Source organism: Bombus terrestris, chromosome 17 (genome assembly GCF_910591885.1).
Source record: "Bombus terrestris chromosome 17, iyBomTerr1.2, whole genome shotgun sequence".
NCBI classification, from domain to species: Eukaryota; Metazoa; Arthropoda; class Insecta; order Hymenoptera; family Apidae; genus Bombus; species Bombus terrestris.
This window is the reverse complement of record NC_063285.1, coordinates 7,496,894-7,516,329: the sequence shown is the minus strand read 5'-3', so window position 1 is coordinate 7,516,329 and position 19,436 is coordinate 7,496,894. Positions and strand designations below refer to the sequence as shown.

The 19,436-nt window shown below is 37.7% G+C and overlaps 1 pseudogene; it reads left to right on the top strand.

Moving 5' to 3' along the window:
• Positions 1–7,478: 7,478 nt before the first annotated feature.
• LOC125386669 lies at positions 7,479–14,523 on the top strand (annotated as a pseudogene).
• The last annotated feature ends 4,913 nt before the right edge of the window (positions 14,524–19,436 follow it).

Genomic DNA, 19,436 nt, shown 5'->3' with positions numbered 1-19,436 from the left:
ATCTTTTAATGTTTCGAAAATCATATAGAGTAAATAGAAAAGTAATTATTTATGATAATATTGACATAATTCAACCGTTTGAGCCCCGGCGTTTTTGAAAAACCAGGGTCGAAAAGTCCCGAACGACAAGATAACCTCCTAATCGATTGCGAAAAGAAATAAGCGGCATGAAAGCGCTCGTCATATTCGTTATTCTTATGAAATACATCTATATTTTTATATATACATACTATTAGTTTATAATTATTTCAACTTTTGTTCAATAAAAATTATTAAGATAACAATGTAATCCAAAATACCGTCAGTCGTCCGTAGCGTTCAAATGTACTGGGACTTTTCGATAGAAAATCTAAACAGCGATCACGCTGCTTAGTACTCAAACGGTTAAAGAAATAACGATACGTCTAACCTGTACAAGTGTTCGATCACTAAAATGATACTTACCTTCACGTATGCTGGGAGATATCGTTCAAAACTGAAGACTTCGCAGAGGACTGTCTACTGATCGTTACGCCTGATGGTAAGATTGAGCCTGCAGGAGCGCTTGAAGAGCACTGAGAGATTGAAACGGTTCGTTACTCCACGTTTAGCGAATCGGAGGCACTGAAGCTGACTGTCTCCTACGTGTTCACGGTTGAACCACTCGAACGAGACTGCCGATACCGTTGTTAGACTCGAGCGAGCCCAACACGTATTAGACTCCAACAAGGATCAAAACGGAGGGCCCCAAATCCGCACGCTGATTGGTTATGAAGATAATCGTCAAACGGCATCTTCGCCCGCCAGATGGCGTTTACGGCGTTAAGGTGCTCCAAGTGCGGGGGATCCTTCCCGAGAAGAGCGTGAACGATACCTGAATGAATGCCATGCTTCGATGTTATTGACCGAGGGGTAAGGGGCGCTCGACCGTTCGGACCGTTAAAATCCGTCAATTACCCTTACAAGAAACTCATAGCATAGGAAATTAGAAATACTGCTACGAATGTTGAAGGGAATCGTTTTAGCTATTGGTGTACCCTACCAAAATAACGCCTTGACTGCGAAAGCGAACTACAACGAGACAAAAGCTACGTACTATCCAAAATAAACAATCTAAAATACAGCTATTTTTACGATGAAACAGAAGATGAGCAAACAAAGTAAAAAAAATATGACTAAAAAAACTCAGCTAGCATGTTCCCACAGACAAATAAAATTTCTAGGTTAAAAGAACCAAACTCTATCTCTTCTTTCAAACTGTCTCCAGAGAAAGCTCCCCTCCTCCAAGATGCAGGTATAGCGATACAGAACACCAATAAAAACATGAAGTCTAGTTATTTTATGACATGTAAAACAACGGAAAAACTATATCTTATCGACACTCGCTTTTCCAAAACATACACACACACGAACACATGGGTCGAGAACAATTAAACAGAATTATCATTGCCGAAACAAACAAACTGAAAAATAAATAGAGCGAGACATATCGCTAAATAAGACAACCTTCATATTTTCTAATGAAAACTCCTCGGACAAACCCAAACAACCAGACACAGAAATAAACTTCTTTGCAAATTACAACCGAATAAAAATCATTTTCTCTAAATTAAACAATTAAAAATCATCCGGTTTCGACCACATCCTGAACATTCTGCTCAAACAGAATAAAATGTTATTATACAGTGCTCCTTAATAATTTTAAGAGCCATCATAAAAGAAAAAAATAAAAACCGCTCCTTGCTCTCAAACCTGCGATATTATGTATCCTAGCCAACGTAATCAAAATATTCGAAATAGTCATAAATGACACCCTAATCTCCTTTTGCACAAAAAATAAGGTAATTCCCCCCCCCCCAAAAAAAAATCAATTCGGATTCCTTAACAATCAATTTTTAATAATCTTTATTCTAAGCATGAAGAAATTGCAATGTTTTAGTATCATGCGACCATTACCATACGTTATATCATTTTCATTTTGGCACACACATGTTTCATTAAATATTCTATTTCTTTGACCATCAAAGACAAATAAAAAAATTACTTATTTCAGTCAACGCTCATACCGCGCTGAGTGCACTCGTTCTCCTATACATCTGACTGCCTAACGCTTGAAACACAGACCGAAACACCCAGGTACAACTACAAAAAGACAGACTGGAAAAAGTTCCAAAACCTACTCGAACAGAACTGCGACCTAAAAATCTATAACAGTGTCAACCTAACAGACAGACAAATCGACTCGTTCATAGACGAAATAGAAAAACATATACAAATCGCCCTACAAGAATCCGTACCGACATTTAAAAAAAAAGACTCCTGCGAGCCATATATAAACTATAAAATAAAAAAACTACAACGAGATAAAAGCTACATACTATCGAAATTAAACTACCTAAGACACAACTACTCTTACGACAAAAGAGAAGACATAGAATTCCTAAAGTACCTGCTACACGAAATAAAATCACAACTAAAACAAGAATTCGCAAACTCTATAAATCAATACTGGACAAATAAAATAAAAAGTATCTCCAAAAAAGACTCTGCTAGCATGTTCCCGCAGATAAATCAAATTTTCAGACCAAAGGAACAAAACTCCATCCCGCCCCTCAAACTGCCACCAGAAAAAGCCTCCCTCATCCAAGAAGCAGGCATCGAGATACACAACACCAACAAAGACACAGAGGGCAACTTCATAATATCAAAAACAACGGAAAAACTAGACATTATCGGCACCCACTTCGCCAAAACTCACACACAAAACGAACACATGGGCCGAGAACAATTAAACAGAATTATCATCGCCGAAACAAACATACTAAAAAATAAAATAAAGCAAGACATAGCGCTAAACAAAACAGTCTGCACATTCTCAAACGAAAACACATCGGACGACCCCAAACAGCCCGACCCAGAAATAAACTACTTTACAAACTTCAATCAACTAAGTACAATCTTCTCCACGCTAAACAACAAAAAATCCGCCGGCTTTGATGGCATCCCAAACATCTCGCTCAAACGCCTACCAAACAAAATAAAATGGTACTACACAGTACTGTTTAATAATGCACTAAACAACACGTACTTCCCCAAAAAATGGAAAAAAGCCAAACTCATAGCCATTACAAAAACAAATAAAGACGGCTCATCACCTGCAAACCTACGACCCATAAGCCTCCTCCCCAACATAAGCAAAGTATACGAAATGATCATAAACAACCCCCTAGCAGCCTTCTGCTCAAAAAATAAGATAATCCCGGAAAACCAATTCGGCTTCCGCCACAAACACTCCACAATCCACGCAATAAACAAACTTACGTCGGATATCTGCTGGGCACTTAACGCAAACCAGCAAGTAGCCGCCTGCCTAATAGACATCGAAAAAGCCTTCGACACCGTCTGGATCCCAGGGCTCATTTATAAAATGATTAAAAAGAACTTCCCCGAATACCTAATCAAAATAGTATGGGACATGGTAACAAACAAAACTTTCATAATGACCGACGGCTCGCACACTTCAAGCAAAGAATTCTCCATAGAGAACGGCCTGCAACAAGGAACAGTAAATTCCCCGCTACTCTTTAGCATCTACAATAACGACTTACTAAACCTCTTTAACCTCAACACATCCACACACAAACGCTCCATAGCCTTCGCGGATGACCTAATCATCTACGTAACAGGCCGCAAAACCAAAACGATAAGAACAGAACTGCAAGAACTCTTTAACAAAATCAGCGATTACTATCATACATGGAAACTAAAAATTAACGCAAGCAAATGCGAAACCATACTATTCAGACCCAGAACAAGCAAAATCGGCCCAGCAGAAAGGGAACAAGTCAGGAAATTCCGCCTAAAAGAAAAAGCAAACGAAGAGAACCTCATACCACACAAAAACTGCGTAAAATACCTAGGAATAAACATAGATGAAAAACTAAATTATAAGCAACACATCGAAATCCAACTCTCCAAAGCCAGCAAAGCTTTTTGGAATACAAAAAGGCTGTTTTACTCCAGACTTCTCGATAGCAAAGTAAAAATCATGTGCTACCAATCGCTAATAAGACCCATTATAACCTACGGCTGCCCAATATGGTACAACATACCTGCGTCAATAATGGAAAAAATTCGCATATTTGAAAGAAAATGCATCAGAGCTTGCCTGAGCATTTACAGATCAGAACACAGCGGATACAGAAAATACGTAAAAAACAAAAAAATATACGACTTAGCCAACATCCACCGCATCGACTGTCACATCCTAAAACTAACGAGAAATCACTTCTCGCAAGCCGCGAAGATCAAAGAAAACAGCCTAATCTTCGGCTTCTTATACCCAAACGACGCATACTTCAAAAACACTCTGCTAACAGGCTACATCCCCGCCGAAGCCTTTCTATACCTAGACGAAAGAAACTATCTCCAAGACCAAAACAACATACCCATAATTTATCATATGCAAAGGAAAATAGGAATGAAATCTATTCAATACGAGGAAAACCTAGATGGCCGCACGGCAGACACTAGGTGGAGATACAACATGGCCCTCCCCCAAAAGGATACAGAAGACAAACACAGAAAAAACACAAAAAAATATTGGTGGATACGGAATTCACAACAAAAACAACAAGATAAAGAGCCACAGAACGGCAACGCTCACCGAATCAAAGTGTAAATATGTAAATATGTAAATAGATAAACAAATATTATACTAATCCCACAGAACACCCCTCCCCGCCCCTTCCAGTCCATCCCCTCCCAGCCCCTCCCTAATAGGCTAGCGAACTGTCCTGTTTTTGCGTCCAGGCTTTCAGGACATAAATTAAAATATCGTACATAAGCACAGCGCAACAGCGGCTTAATTTTATTTTATTTAACAATAATAATCTTAAAAAAAAAAGAGAAAAGAATGTAATAATGCATGGCTACGTCGTACCGTCGCGTATCGGTACTCTTGCCTGTACCACCCTACAATTAGAATTCAGCGTTTATTCTGGAAAAAAAATGATGTAAAAAAAATATGTAAATAACCTGGAACTAATAAACAAAGATAAAAAAAAAAAAAAAGCACTCGTTCTCGTCCGATCACGAAAGTTAAGCAGCGCTGGGCACGGATAGTACTTGGATGGGTGACCGCCTGGGAACTCCGTGTGCTGTTGGCTTTTTTTTATTTTCCCAATCTATATTATTTTTCTTAACAATCAACCTTTAAGAATCTATAATCTAAGCATCGAGAAAAAGATATGTTTTTCTATAACACGACCGTTACCATGCAATATATCATATTCATTTTGGTACATTTATGTTTCTTTAAATATTCTTTTGTGTATCAAACACAAATAAAGAAAACAAACTACCAAATATATAATATATAACAAATATATTTCCCCGCTTGAATCAAAGCCCTAATCCAACAGTAAACATACTCCAACTAAACATAATAAACGTCATTGAAGACTTCAAAAAATGTACACTCAAGGCGTTAAATGAACAAAAGCAATTAAACGAAATGAGAAAATCATTAAAAACGCAGGAGGAAAGGATCGACCCCATCTTCATCACTATCGATAGTATAAATGATGAATAACCAAAACCCACTCAAGTGTCAATTACAGCAAAAAACAAATCAGTTAAAAGTAAAACGTTTGCAAATAATTTCAATAAATGCCAACTCAATAATTTCAAACCAAATACAGATACAATATGCTAACCCTTCCACTTTCCACATCGTACTTATCTCAGAAACAAAATTGAACAAAAGACACAAAGTATACTTCAAAAACTACTCTAGCTGCCCAAGGTGGAGGAACTGCAATCCTCATAAAAAAACCCTCTGATGTTCAAAACAATGCAAAACGACAAAATAACAAGTTTCAAAATCCTAGAAACGATCATAAAAATAAAAATAAGCAATAAGGAAAACTTATTTAGCACTGCAGAAAGAATTTAACGACGAATTCAACAATCTCTTTGAACTTTTACAGATCGACAAACAGGAAAATTACTATACAATAGCTGGCGACCTTAATGCAAAACATGCAAGCTGGAAAAACGAACTAAACAACACGAGAGGAAACTTCATTACAAACTGGCTAGACAATAAAAGTATACACTACAAAATAAACCATTACAGCTCCGAGCTACCCTCTTACCGAAAAGAAGGCTCATACCTGGGCACATGCCTAGCAGACGCGCGATTAAAATTTCAAAATGTTAACACACTCTCAATATCCTAGACTATAACAGCGACCATAACGCCATAGTATTTCAGATAAACAAGAATACATCTGACTTCCTAACACTTGAAACACAGACCGAAACTCCCAGGTACGATTACGAAAAGACAGACTAGAAAAAGTTCCAAAACCGACTCGAACAGGACTACGACCAGAAGATCTACAACAACGTCAGCTTAACAATCACACAAATCGACTCATTCATAGACGAAATAGAAAAACATATAGAAATAGCTCTTCAAGAATCTGGGGTGATAAGTGCGTGATAAGTGTAGAAGATTCACTCGATATTGTTCAACTATAAATATTTATTAGTTTATGTACGTGATATACACTCGTGCACAGAACGCGCGATACAATTATCGGTTCGCGGTTGCAAATTCGAACTCGATGTGATACGTTTCGCGGTGCGATTCAAGTTGGGAGATGATTGCAACAGATGTCGAGAAATTCGGATTCGCTATTACGGCCAACTACCAACGATCAATTCGGATAGGCGTCTCTCAACTCGTCTCGCGGCTCACGACAGAATGACTTTTTGTCAAGATAATACTCCTTCGGAAAACTGTGATTGGGTGTGTCTAAGGATACGGAATGATCGGATTCGTTAAGAAAAGTATTGGTTCGGAAGGTGAGGGAAATGGACGTCGCTGTTAATTGGCTCAATTTTGAGTTGGTGGTTGGAGGGGGATGTTAACCGCCCTTGAGAGAAAATCGCTAGCGAGGAGCGTCGTACGTGAGAAAAAGCAGATTTCCTGTGTTTTCCCGTAGTGGGTGGTATGTGTAGAGATTGTTGAGACAAAGACGATTGTCCCTTTAGAGAACCTTTGCTACATACATCCTATGATTTATAGCGGGTCCTTAGGCTAGCTAAAAATATTCGGTGAAAGTGTATCGACATCTGGCAATCATCTTGTTCGAAGGGTAGAGTCTTCGTGTAGCGAGCCACGGGACAGAAACCGTTGGAAAGTTTGCTGTCGAGTGCCCCTACAAATCCGCACCAATATTAAAACAAAAAAATTATTGCGAGTTCTATGTAAACAATAAAATAAAAAAACTACAACGAGACAAAAGCTACATACTATCTAAATGCAACAATCTAAAATACAACTATTCTTACGACGAAAGAGAAGACTTCGAATTCCTAAATTATCTACTATACAAAATAAAATCGCAATTGAAACAAGCATTCCCGAACTCTAAAACCAATACTGGAAAAATAAAATAATAAATACCTCCAAAAACGATTCTGCCAGCATGTTCCCGCATATAAGTCAAATTTCCAGATCAAAAGAACAAAACTCCCTCGTCCAAGAAGCAGGTATAGCGATACACAACACCAACAAAGACACCGAGGATAATGTCACGTAAATTTGAGGCTTAGATGATAAAAACAAGAAGGTTCATCCGTAGCACAACTATTAACTTTCCTTTTATCAAACCTTATGATGAATTCAGTAATCACAATGGAATACACACTGAATTGACACGTATAAATCACAATTCACTCCAACAACTTTATATAGAAACTAGTTACACTGATGCGTATGTATAAATTAAGTGCGCGACTGGTCTAAGCGTAGAAACTCGGTAAAAACATGTTGACTATTCTAAAGATAGAGAATATGTGAAGTTTAGTGACAATGTTGAGGCAGAGGAAAGCTAGTGATGGGTGTGTCTAAGGACACGAGATGAGCTGATTCGTTAAGGACAATTTTGGCTAGGAAAGTGAGGGCAATAGACACTGCTTTTGATTGGGTAAGAAGAAGGTTGGTGGACTAGGAAGGGTCTCAGCCGCCCTCGAGAGTGTGACGGCAATCCACATTAGAGGCCAGATGTGTGCAGGTCCCCACCGCGTACCCTCAATAGCGGGAAAGCTAGTTTTCCCCATGAACAGTGTCACCTAGGGACCATGTTGGTAGGAGGCTTCCTCCTCCACTCTTCATTTATTAACGTGGGCTATAACCAATTGGCATCGCGGATCGTTACCCTCACTTTTCCAAGGGTACACCCACACCGAGCTTTCCTCGATGATGATACGAGAACAGCTCGGGACTGAAACTACAAACTCTCGTCAGTCAACATTTCTCAGATCAGTCGCGCAAACTGCGCTTATAAAGTTGTGTTATTTAATAAAGTTCCATAGAAAAGAAACATAAAGTTCCGTTACGGCTCAACCTTCTTGTCTTTAAAACGTAAGCCTTAAATTTAAGGGACAAGAGAAAGTTGGTAAAGGAAGGTACAGAACGTCAGAAAAACCAAGTTTCCCGTATCTAGCCGTGGTAAACAATAAATGTAAAGGACACTTGAAAGGAATGATCCTTGCTTGGTCTAAAGGACCTTAACTATGAAAATGCCCAAATTTATGGTAGGTCCCTAAGACTATCGAAGGTACCCAGTAAGGATGTGTAGACATCTGGCAGTCATCTTGCCCGCGGTGTGTGACCTGGTCTCTGAAGCGGTGCGATGGTCTCTGATGTCACATAAACTTCCTAATATCTAAAACAACGGAAAAATTAGACATTAGCAGCACCCACTTTTCCAAAACACACACAAAACGAACACATAGGTCGAGAACAGCTAAACAGAATTATTATTAAGGTGGTATATGTCGTGATTGAGCACACAAGAAATACTCCTGATTTGTAACAATAACGTTTATTACTTTTGGCAACTAACAACAAATAACGATTAACAACAGATAACGATTGATAACATTTAAGGATTGACATCGCTTGATAACAAATAATGCTTAACGCTGGCTATCAGGAGTCGACACTCGTCTCTCTATGTTTACATACATACATAATCTTTCGTAGAAACAATAACATTTCAAAAATCTATTCACCCTATCGTAGCATGTATAAGAAATAATTATTTTTCTTTTTTATCTTACAAATCTGTTATTTATAAAAAAGAGCATTAAAAATATCAGTAACACCCAGTATACTATACTACCTGGTATTACTTTAAGTTAAATTATATTTCCTTTTTCCTCAAATTGTTTAAAATATTGTATCTCACTACTTTATTTAGGTGCTTCGTAGAAGAAAAGCTTGGTTCAAAATTTGTTGAATCCAGATCTCCACCTTTTCATAAATCCTTTGAAGAAACCAGTTCAATCACGCCTATATTTTTCATTCTCTCTCCTGGCGTTGATCCGTTGAAGGTAAGAAATTTATTCAATACTTATACATTTCACCTAACATTTCAACACCTAAACATTTTTTATGCACAACAGCTCTGTTAATTTTCTTTTTTATTTAAATAATATCACATCGGCTTATTAGTTATTAATAACCATATAGTATTGTATTATCAATCGAAACAAAAATCCAGTAGTTTGTTTATAGTTTATCAGGATAGTTTCCAAAAGTTTATCAAGATTCGTATGGATCAGCTGTTTAAATTTATCGCAGGAAAATAAAAGAAAATTTTTTTTTTCTTTTGTGTTCTTTTTTGTTAAGTACTTCGGGTCACCAAGGTTCTGGGCTAAGTATCGTACGGTTCCTTACAATCTGCTTACTAAAAGGCATCGCTACTTTCCCCACTCCGTAGCTAGGTCTTTTAAACGAAGTCTACGCTTTATTCTTCTTCCCATTCGCGACCAGACGCGCGCAACCGCGAAGTTAAGACACGACTCTGTGACTACAAAGAATATGGAAGGCATACATATATCTATACATGCTATGCACACGTGCAAAGTAGTCGCGCGCGACTGAAAGTCATTTTCCTGTTAGAATAACAGGAGTCCTTACTGAAAATATTTTATTTATTTATTTATTTATTTATTTATCTAGTGTGTAACACTATTAACTTGTAATAATAATAATATATATAATGCATAATATTGTATGCAATATATAACGGTATATAGGGTGAAACTGTAGAAACGTTATCGACCCCCGAATTTTATGATTTTTTGATATGTTGTAAAAATATTTTGCACAACTTTTACCTATATACTATATTGTATATAAGGAGTGAACTCGTTTAGTTTTCAATATATTGGCAAGAAACTACCGGCTCAATCATAGTGTTTTTCTGCCTATAGATGTTCAACAGTGACAGCCCATGCGTCTGTCTGGTTACCAGTCGCCGGTCGCTTATCTTCTGTTTATTAACAGTTATTTAATTATTTAATATTTGAATCTAATACACTGATGATATTCACTTTTAATTGAGTTATAAGTTATCAGTTATAACAGACTCTTGCAACCTCGCATGTGTACGTTGTGCACGAAGCCTTTAAACTCGCCCGACTCTCGTTGTCAAACAGACGATAAGTGACCGGCAATCGGTAACTAAACTAATGCATACGCTGTCACGGTAGCACGACTGCAGATGCAGAATTCACTGTAGTGATATCGGTAGTTTTTCGCGAATATCACGGAAATTAAGCGAATTCTCTTCTCATATAGGAAAAGATTATTTGAAATATCGATTTTTACAATACATTCAAAAATATCGAAATCGAAGAGTAGTTAACGTTTCTGCAATTCCACGTACCGAATTATATTCTCTTCAACGCTATTCGATTTTTATACGAAAGATTTCTCCATAAGGTAAGTAATTTTGTAATAGTTTGAAATGATGAAGCTAGATGCTTCATTCTATTTAGCGTAGGTTATCGTACATTCAAAGGAACAGCTTTTTGTTTGTTCATTAATATGTCATTACTTAGTTTTTAAGGTATTTTAAGGTCATTTTCCAAAAAACGGTTCATTTGCGACCCATGGTTCCTTACAGATATTTATTCCTCGTAACGAGCATTAAACAATGCAATGCAAAAAATTTAGCTTTGAAATTCCACCGATCCAAAGGTGTAGGATCAGCTACCAAAGTCATGAGATATAATTCTTGCATACCCTGAGGAATCAATCAATAAGCTACAATCAAACTTCGCAACATTTAATAATTTTTCTTTAATGCAATATAATTGTAATATCTTCTTACTCTTCTCATTTCCTATACTCTGTTGCTGTCGATAACATATCTTTCGTTTACCAGTTTATAACCTGAATCGAAGACAATTAAAATTAAGAATTATCGATACCTAATGAATTATACAAAAACATGTTATGAAAATCAACGTAATCACATGGAATATGTATGTACAATAACGACAACGATAAAAATTCAGGACGTCGAAAAACTGGGAATCTAATTGGGTTTCACTTTTGGAGGGAGAAATTTCCATAATGTGTCACTGGGTCAAGGTCAAGAACCCATAGCGGAAGAAGCCATAGAACTTTCCGCGAACGAAGGCCACTGGGTAATTTTGCAAAATGTCCATTTAGTGAGGAAATGGTTGCCTACATTGGAAAAAAAGATGGAACAGTGCTCGGAGAATCCACATGATGATTATCGTTTGTTCATTAGTGCGGAACCCAGTCCTGATCCTCATGAATCAATAATACCTCAGGTAATAAACAATTGTACAATTTGAAAAAGCAAAAGAAAATATGCACTTTTAATTAAGTTAACATGTGCTAATTATATTCTTTAACCCTCCGTCGGTAATATGATTTTTCACTAACGCGGTAGGCATTACAGGTCTTTCGTTAAATGGCCTAATTTCTTATTGTCTTTTTGCTTTAAAAAATCTAAGAAAATTCTGAGGTCCCTATTATAGTCCCCAATTTACTATACACGTGATACTTTAGCCAATAATATAGATAGATAATTACTAAATGTAAGGTACGTTAAATTATACACAGGGTATACTAGAATCAGCCATAAAGATTACGAACGAACCACCATCTGGAATTCAAGCGAATATTCACAAAGCGTTGGATAACTTTACCCAGGAAACTTTGGAGTCCTGCAGCAAGGAAACCGAATTCAAAGCAATATTATTTGCACTTTGTTATTACCACGCTGTACTTGCAGAACGTAGAAAATTTGGGGCGCAAGGATGGAATAGGGTAAGTGACGTTAAATCTTAATGGATCATGACGTTAAATTAGAAATTATGGATCGAAGATTTGTAACTGTTGAAACAATGAGAGAAAGCAGAAAACAATATTTACGTTATCTTGTGTAATGTAATAACTTCAAATTAATACTCTTTAACAGATTTTTTATTAATTATAAGACATATTTCGAATATATCTCGCAAATGTGATATATTATGTCGTCCCATAAGTTCGTTCCGTTTTTCGAGCGGTTATATATGTTAAGATTGTTTACATACCTTTCAGTTTCATGAAAAAATGTAATCCCCCTCTCGTTGTACAACTTTTTCCCATTTTTCAAGTGCATTGGTCCCTCATCGCCGTATGTTTATAAATCGACACATGAAATGTATACACAAAAGTCGGCACAAACTTATGGGATGACCTAATAGTTTAAAACATACTATAACTGTCTTCCTTGTAACCTGCAATCAAATTAGGAAAAGCTACTAATAAGATAAAGCATTACTTTTTATTAGTGATGATATTAGCAAAGTTCGTACATTATATTCTTTAATAATTGCTTTTTTTTAGTCAATATATGTTTTAATAATAAATTATTAAATAATTTAGAACGTACCCAAGCACAAATAGCAATTAAACAAATTTCTCTGTTACTATGTTGTTAATCGTCGTTAAAAAATTACATTTACATACATATATATACAATTAATGTATGTATAGTGTACATGTATTGTATACATATGTATGTATATTATATATGTCGGAGATAAAAGAACACCGGAACCTTCCCTTTGGAACTTTGGGAAGATCCCTCAATACTGTAATCCAGATTCCACCATAGTCGTATTAAGAAATTGTTGTTATTCGATCTGACTGTATTTATTTGAGATTTATGATAGTGAGCTTGTGCTCGAGGCGACAACCGGTCGCCGAACGTAGCCGCGGTCAAGGGACGAACCTTTTGTCTAACAAAGGCATGGAGTAATTCTATAGCTCTCCTTAAAAGAAATAGTTGTGGCGGCACGCGACAGTAAACATTCCAACGGTTTCTGTGCCGTGGCTCGCCACACGCAGACTCTATTCTTCGGGTAAGATGATTGCCAGATGTCGATGCATCTCCACAGAACATGTTCAGCTAGCCCGAGGACCCGCTATAAATCTTAAGATTTATTTAACTAAAGTCCTTCAAACGGACAAACAGTCCTCGTTCCAACTACGGGAAAATAGGAGAAATCTATTTTTCTCACGAACGACGCTTTCCGCTAGCAACTTTCCCTTAAGGGCGGCTAGCACCCTTCCCTAGCCACCAACATGGAAATTGACCAATTAACAGTAGCGTCAATTTCCCTCACTTTCCGAACGAAGACTTTTCTCTACGAATCCGATGATCTCGTGTCCTCAGACACACGATATAGTTCTCCTCGACAGCGTCACCGTGCCGGAGGGGCGCTCTCTTGTTCGATCTCATCGACGATTGAAGTATCTTTCTTTTACGTGGTGATTGCTCCATTCATTAACATTGAGTACAACTTATACGCTAAAGAAGAGTAGAGTTCGTTATCCCGTTGACCGCGGATTCGTTATTGAGCCTAGGATCATTGTCATTAGCTTCTCGAGTATCTAATTATCGCGATTACTTGTCAAATTCTATCATAATCATATTTGCACTAGTAAATATCTCCTCTATTGCATAATGACCACGTGTAATGCCAATGGGGATTCGTTTCACGCCCTTAACCCTAACTCTAATCTTAACGTCAACCCGACATATATATATGTATATATGAAATTTATGTATAATGTTCAGAGATAAGTAATTATTAATATAATTAGATACGGTATCAGCAATGATTTTCTGTAATTTTTTCAAATAACGCTTTCCGTAGAATAATTTTCTGTTTAGTAAAATGTAGTTTATTCTCATTCAAAATATGTTTAAACAAATTTATAAAATTATAACAAGCTTGTAAATTATGTATGTTCAAAAAAAATTTTTTTTTTTGCGTCAGTCCTACCCATTCAACTTCGGTGATCTAACAATCAGCGTATCTGTATTATTTAATTACCTGGAAAATAGTATCAAAGTACCTTGGAAGGATCTTCGTTACTTATTTGGAGAAATAATGTATGGAGGTCACATAACAGATGATTGGGATAGAAGACTATGCAAGACATATTTAGTAGAATATTTGAAAACGGAATTAGTCGAAGGTATATATGATAATTCACAATAATATTTCCAATGTATTCGATTTATTAAATCTATTTTTAAGTACAATTTTTCTATAAAACTTTAAGTTTGTAAATACTTTATTGGTCTCTTCTTATAATAATCAAAACTTTTTAATATTGAAACGAAATATGCTTTATATCAGTAATTCTTTACTATTTAATGATTACTATTCGTTTCCTTCTCTTATTTTGTATATATAAGGTGTTGGTAGTACGTGTAGAGTGCTAAAGAAATACTCGGCGTTTTGTTTAACAGTATATGTATTCTCGCTTAACGACTTTGTTACAAGTCTCAACTCGCGACTCGAGCGGATAATAATTTACTCACGTTTCTCGATTTCGACTGCAATCACGCTTCTTGGTCACCACTCATCTCTCAATTCATTTCATTTCTTTTTATCACCTCTCAATATCCCTACTACGCACGCGTTCGTTAGACTTTCGCGACCGTGGTCACGCACGCTTTCTTTCGTGTTTGGCGAAAGGACCGTAGGGATATCGATAGCTCATAAGGCCTGTCGACGCTTACCCTTCGTCGTGACCTTGCTTATGTTTTGTCGGTCTCTCGTAAACAGTCTATGTGGTATACTATGTACCGATGAAACCGTTGGAAAGTTCTTTGCCGTCGAATGCCGCTACATATCACTTTGGATGATTATTATAACATAAGCGATTTTTCAAGGTAATAATACAATTTCAATTTATTTTTTATTTGAAAAGTAAATCTTTCACTTTATAGAAGTTTATAAACTCTAATAAAAAGATTAATGATTTTTGCACACACTTATGTTTCTTTAAATATTCTATTTATTTGACAATCAAAGACAAATAAAAATATTACTTATTTCAGCCAACGCTCATACCGCGCTGAGTGCACTCGTTCTCGTCGCAGTCGACCGTGATCCTCCGAGCAGACCGGACCTCTCGGCCCTAAGGGACTACCAGGCGTAGGCCCTAACAGTGAGCGCAGCAAGCTATTCAGTGTACAGTATACAGTGAGAGAGCGGAGAAAAAAAAAAAAAAAAGCAAAAAGAGTGCTAAGCAGTGAAAAAATAGTGATAACATCACCCACACTACAAACAATACAAAAATAGAAGAGGAAAGGAATGAGATTGAAACCAAGGAGGCGGAATCCGCCATAAGTCCGACAAAAAAGGGGGTCAAAAGGAAGATAGAAAAGCAACAGATAATTAAAGATAGCAGCATAAGACCCGCTGCACAAAAGACGCGGAAACTCAATCCGCCTCCAAACCTGATAAGCAGGAACAAAAAAGAAATCAGACAAGAAAATTTAAAAGAAAAAGAAAGCGATTCTCAAGAAGAGTGTCACGAAAAAAACGAAAACATGAAACAAAAAAGAAGCCCCCAACCAATGGCAATCCCAATAAAAAACAGATTTGAAGCCCTTCAAGCTCAAGACCCCTGCGCGCCGCAGTCGCAGGAAACTATCATCGAAACATTAAAAAAAAAAACGACTTACTAAGGAAAAAAGCAACCAGACAGCCCACACCCCTGGTCACATCACCGATAACCACGAACAAAAACAATGCCGCCCGGACAAGTACCTCCCCCGCCGCTCCGCCAAAAAAAACAACAACACCACATCATTCAACATTACTGAAAAACCAAAATTATAAAGGCCTGCCACCCAGCCACCCCGCTGAAGAACAGGCAGACCCCCCCACATCGGCAAAAGGGGCCAGGCCACCCCCCATCAACATAACATTACAAGACCCAAAAGACACAATAGCACTCATGGAAACTTCTCTCAAAATCAAGAATTTCCATATCAAAAAAATCCACTCAGGTAAGCACGTGCTTTATCTTCAAAACATAAATGACTACGCGAATGCAAAAAAAATACTGACCGCAGCCAACACGGCCTACTTCACATATACCCCAAAATCTCAAAAACCCCACACGTACCTACTAAAAGGGCTAGGAAACAGCTACACAGAAGCGGAAATACTAGAAGACCTAAAAGCCCTGAAAATAGAAGAAGTTAACTTCACCAAAGTGACTCGATTCACAACAAGAAAATCAAGGGAGAACAACACATTGCTCCCAATCTATATAATCCAAGTCTCCCCCGATAGCAACATTGGGAACCTACTAAAAATAAACAGACTTAACTATCTGAAAATAGCCTGGGAAAAAATTAAAAAAAACGATATCACGCAGTGCTACAAATGCCAGCGAATAGGCCACACAGCACAAAACTGTAACCTAAACTATAGCTGTGTAAAATGCACTGAACCGCACGGGCCAGGCGAGTGCAAAATAAAAAAAGAAGCAGCAGTAAGCAAAGAAAAAATCTACTGCGTAAACTGCAAAAACTACGGACATCCTGCATCATACAAAGGATGTCCAAAACTCGTCGAATTACGGAAAAAGATTAATGAAAAAATCACCAAAGCAAAAACAAAAATCGAAAGAATCGCCAAAATAAGCCGTAAGTACGTCCCCGAGCTAAAGTTCGCGGACATAGTAAAACAAAGAACAAGTATAAACGAGACAAGCCCGCAAGTAACAAACATAGCGGCACAAGTCAAACAAAACCCTAACCCAACAATAGACTCACCTCAAATAAGCATAATAAATGTCATTGAAGACTTCAAAAAAAGCATTCTAAAAGCTCTAAGCGACCAACAAACACAACTAAACGAAATCAGAAAAGCATTAAATACGCATGAAGAAAGAATCGACTCCATCTTCAACATCATCGAAAATATAGACGAAGATTAGAAAAAACCCACCCGTCCACCAATTACAGCAAAAAACAAATCAGAGAAAAGTTAAACATCTGAAAATCATCTCAATAAACGCCAACTCACTAATCTCAAACCAAAAGAGATACAGCATGCTAACCCTAATTAAGAAAGAAACCCCCGACATAGTACTTATCTCAGAAACCAAACTGAACTATAGACATAAAGTGCAATACAAAAACTACTCTATAATAAGACACGACAGACCAAACGCCACCCAAGGAGGAGGAACGGCAATCCTCATAAAACTAACAAGAAACCACTTCGCGCAAACTGCAAAGATAAAGGAAAATAGTGTAATCTTCGGTTGCTTATTTCCAAACGATTCATATTACAAAAATACACTGACGACAGGTTACATCCCCCCGAAGCATTTTTATACCTAGACGAAAGAAACTACCTCCAAGACCAAAAAAATACCCCAATAATCTAGTATATAAAAAGAAAAATAGGGATTAAAACAATACTCAACGAGGCAAACTCAAATGTGCAAACTGTAGACACTAGGTGGAGATACAACATGGCCCTTCCCCAAAAAGACGCAGAAGACAATCACAGAAAATGCATAAAAAAATATTGGTGGATGCCAAAACCATAATAAAAATAACAAGAAAAAGAACCACAAAATAACAACACTCAAATCTCCCTCCGTGTAAAATAGTGCAGATATTGTAATCATGTAAATATTGTAAATATTGTAGATATTGTAAATAATTCTACAGGACACCCCTCCGTTCCCCTCCCTGTCCACCCTCCCGCGGCCCACGCAAAATCCCGCAGCTCCGCCGAAACCAAATGTAGACTACTGAATTGTCCGGTTTTTGCGACCAGGTTTTCAGGACAGAGATAGGAACAAAAAAACAACATCATATATAAGCACCGCTCTACAACGACATAAATTTAAGTTACAAATTGTAAACCTACAAAAATGTAATCCCGACACATAAAGTATTGCATGTCGTACCGTCATGTATCGGTACTTTTAATTGATCCATCCCACAACCGAAATTCATTGTTTATTATGAAAAACACACACATGTAATGTAACTATTGGCCAATAAACGTTATAAAGAAAAGCACTGGTTCTCGTCCTATCACGAAAGTTAAGATGGAGAAAGTATTTAAATGGGTGACCGCTTGGGAACTCCGCGTGCTTAATGTTTGATTTGATTATGATTCCGGTGCCGCCGTGGGCCTTTCCGCTGGGGTGTTGGGTATGGTAGAACTTGTATCCGTTTATGTTCAGGTAGTTTTTGTCGGTGAAGTGGGTTTCAGATATGAACATTATGTCGATTAGCTGGTGTTTTAGGAAGAGTTCTAGTTCAAGTTTGCGTTGCGCTAGACCGTTGGCATTCCACAGAGCTATGCGTCTTGGTTTTATTTTGTGTCGGGGCGTATTAATTTATCCATGATGAGTGTTAATAGCGATAGCAAATTGTTTATTTGCTCTGATTGTTTCTCTATTAGCTTTTCAAGCCTAGAGACGTTGTCTGTATTGGGTGAGGTGGGGGCACTATTTTGGGGAGGATCACTGTGGCTATTTGGTGTATTTCGAGTGCCTTGTACCGCTTGGGCATAGGAGGTTGAGGGAGTGGTGAGTTTGGTAGGGCTGGGTGTTTGATTGGTTGGGGGGATTGGGGTAAAGGTGAATTTCGGCGAGCTGGGTGTTTGGTAATTTACCTCTTTTGTTCTAAGTTTGGGGTACTTGTTTGAGTACAGAGTTTTGTAGGCTGAGCAGCCTTTGTAGTTGGCAGGATGGTCACCTTGACAGTGGATGCACTTCGCTGGGGTTTCCGGTGATTTCCTGCATTGGTTGGTGGGGTGTGTCCCTGCACATTTGACGCAGCGGAAGGTATGGTTGCAGTATTTCTGCGTGTGCCCGTATCTTTGGCACCTTTTGCATTGCACTATCTCCTTTTTGATTTGCGGTGGTTCGAATTTTACGATGGCGTTCATTAGGCGACTGGTGTTGTAGATTTCCTTGTTGTTGGGTTTCTGTTTTAAGTCGATAAAGAATAGGGATAACGGGTCTTTCGTGACTCTATGCCTTATGTTGCTGACATTGATGACTTCGTGGCCGAGTTTAGATAGTTCGGTTTTTAGTTCGTCGATGTCTGCGGAGTGGTGGATGTTTCGATGTAGCACCACCCGAAAAGGTCTTTCTTCTTTGAGTTGGTAGGTGTGGAAATTGGCGCTCAGGGCCCTAAGTGTCTTGGTGAGCTTCCTGTAGGCTTCTGGATTCGTCGGCAGGATTTTTACTTGGTTGTTGGTTATCTTCAGGTTGTAGTCCTCCT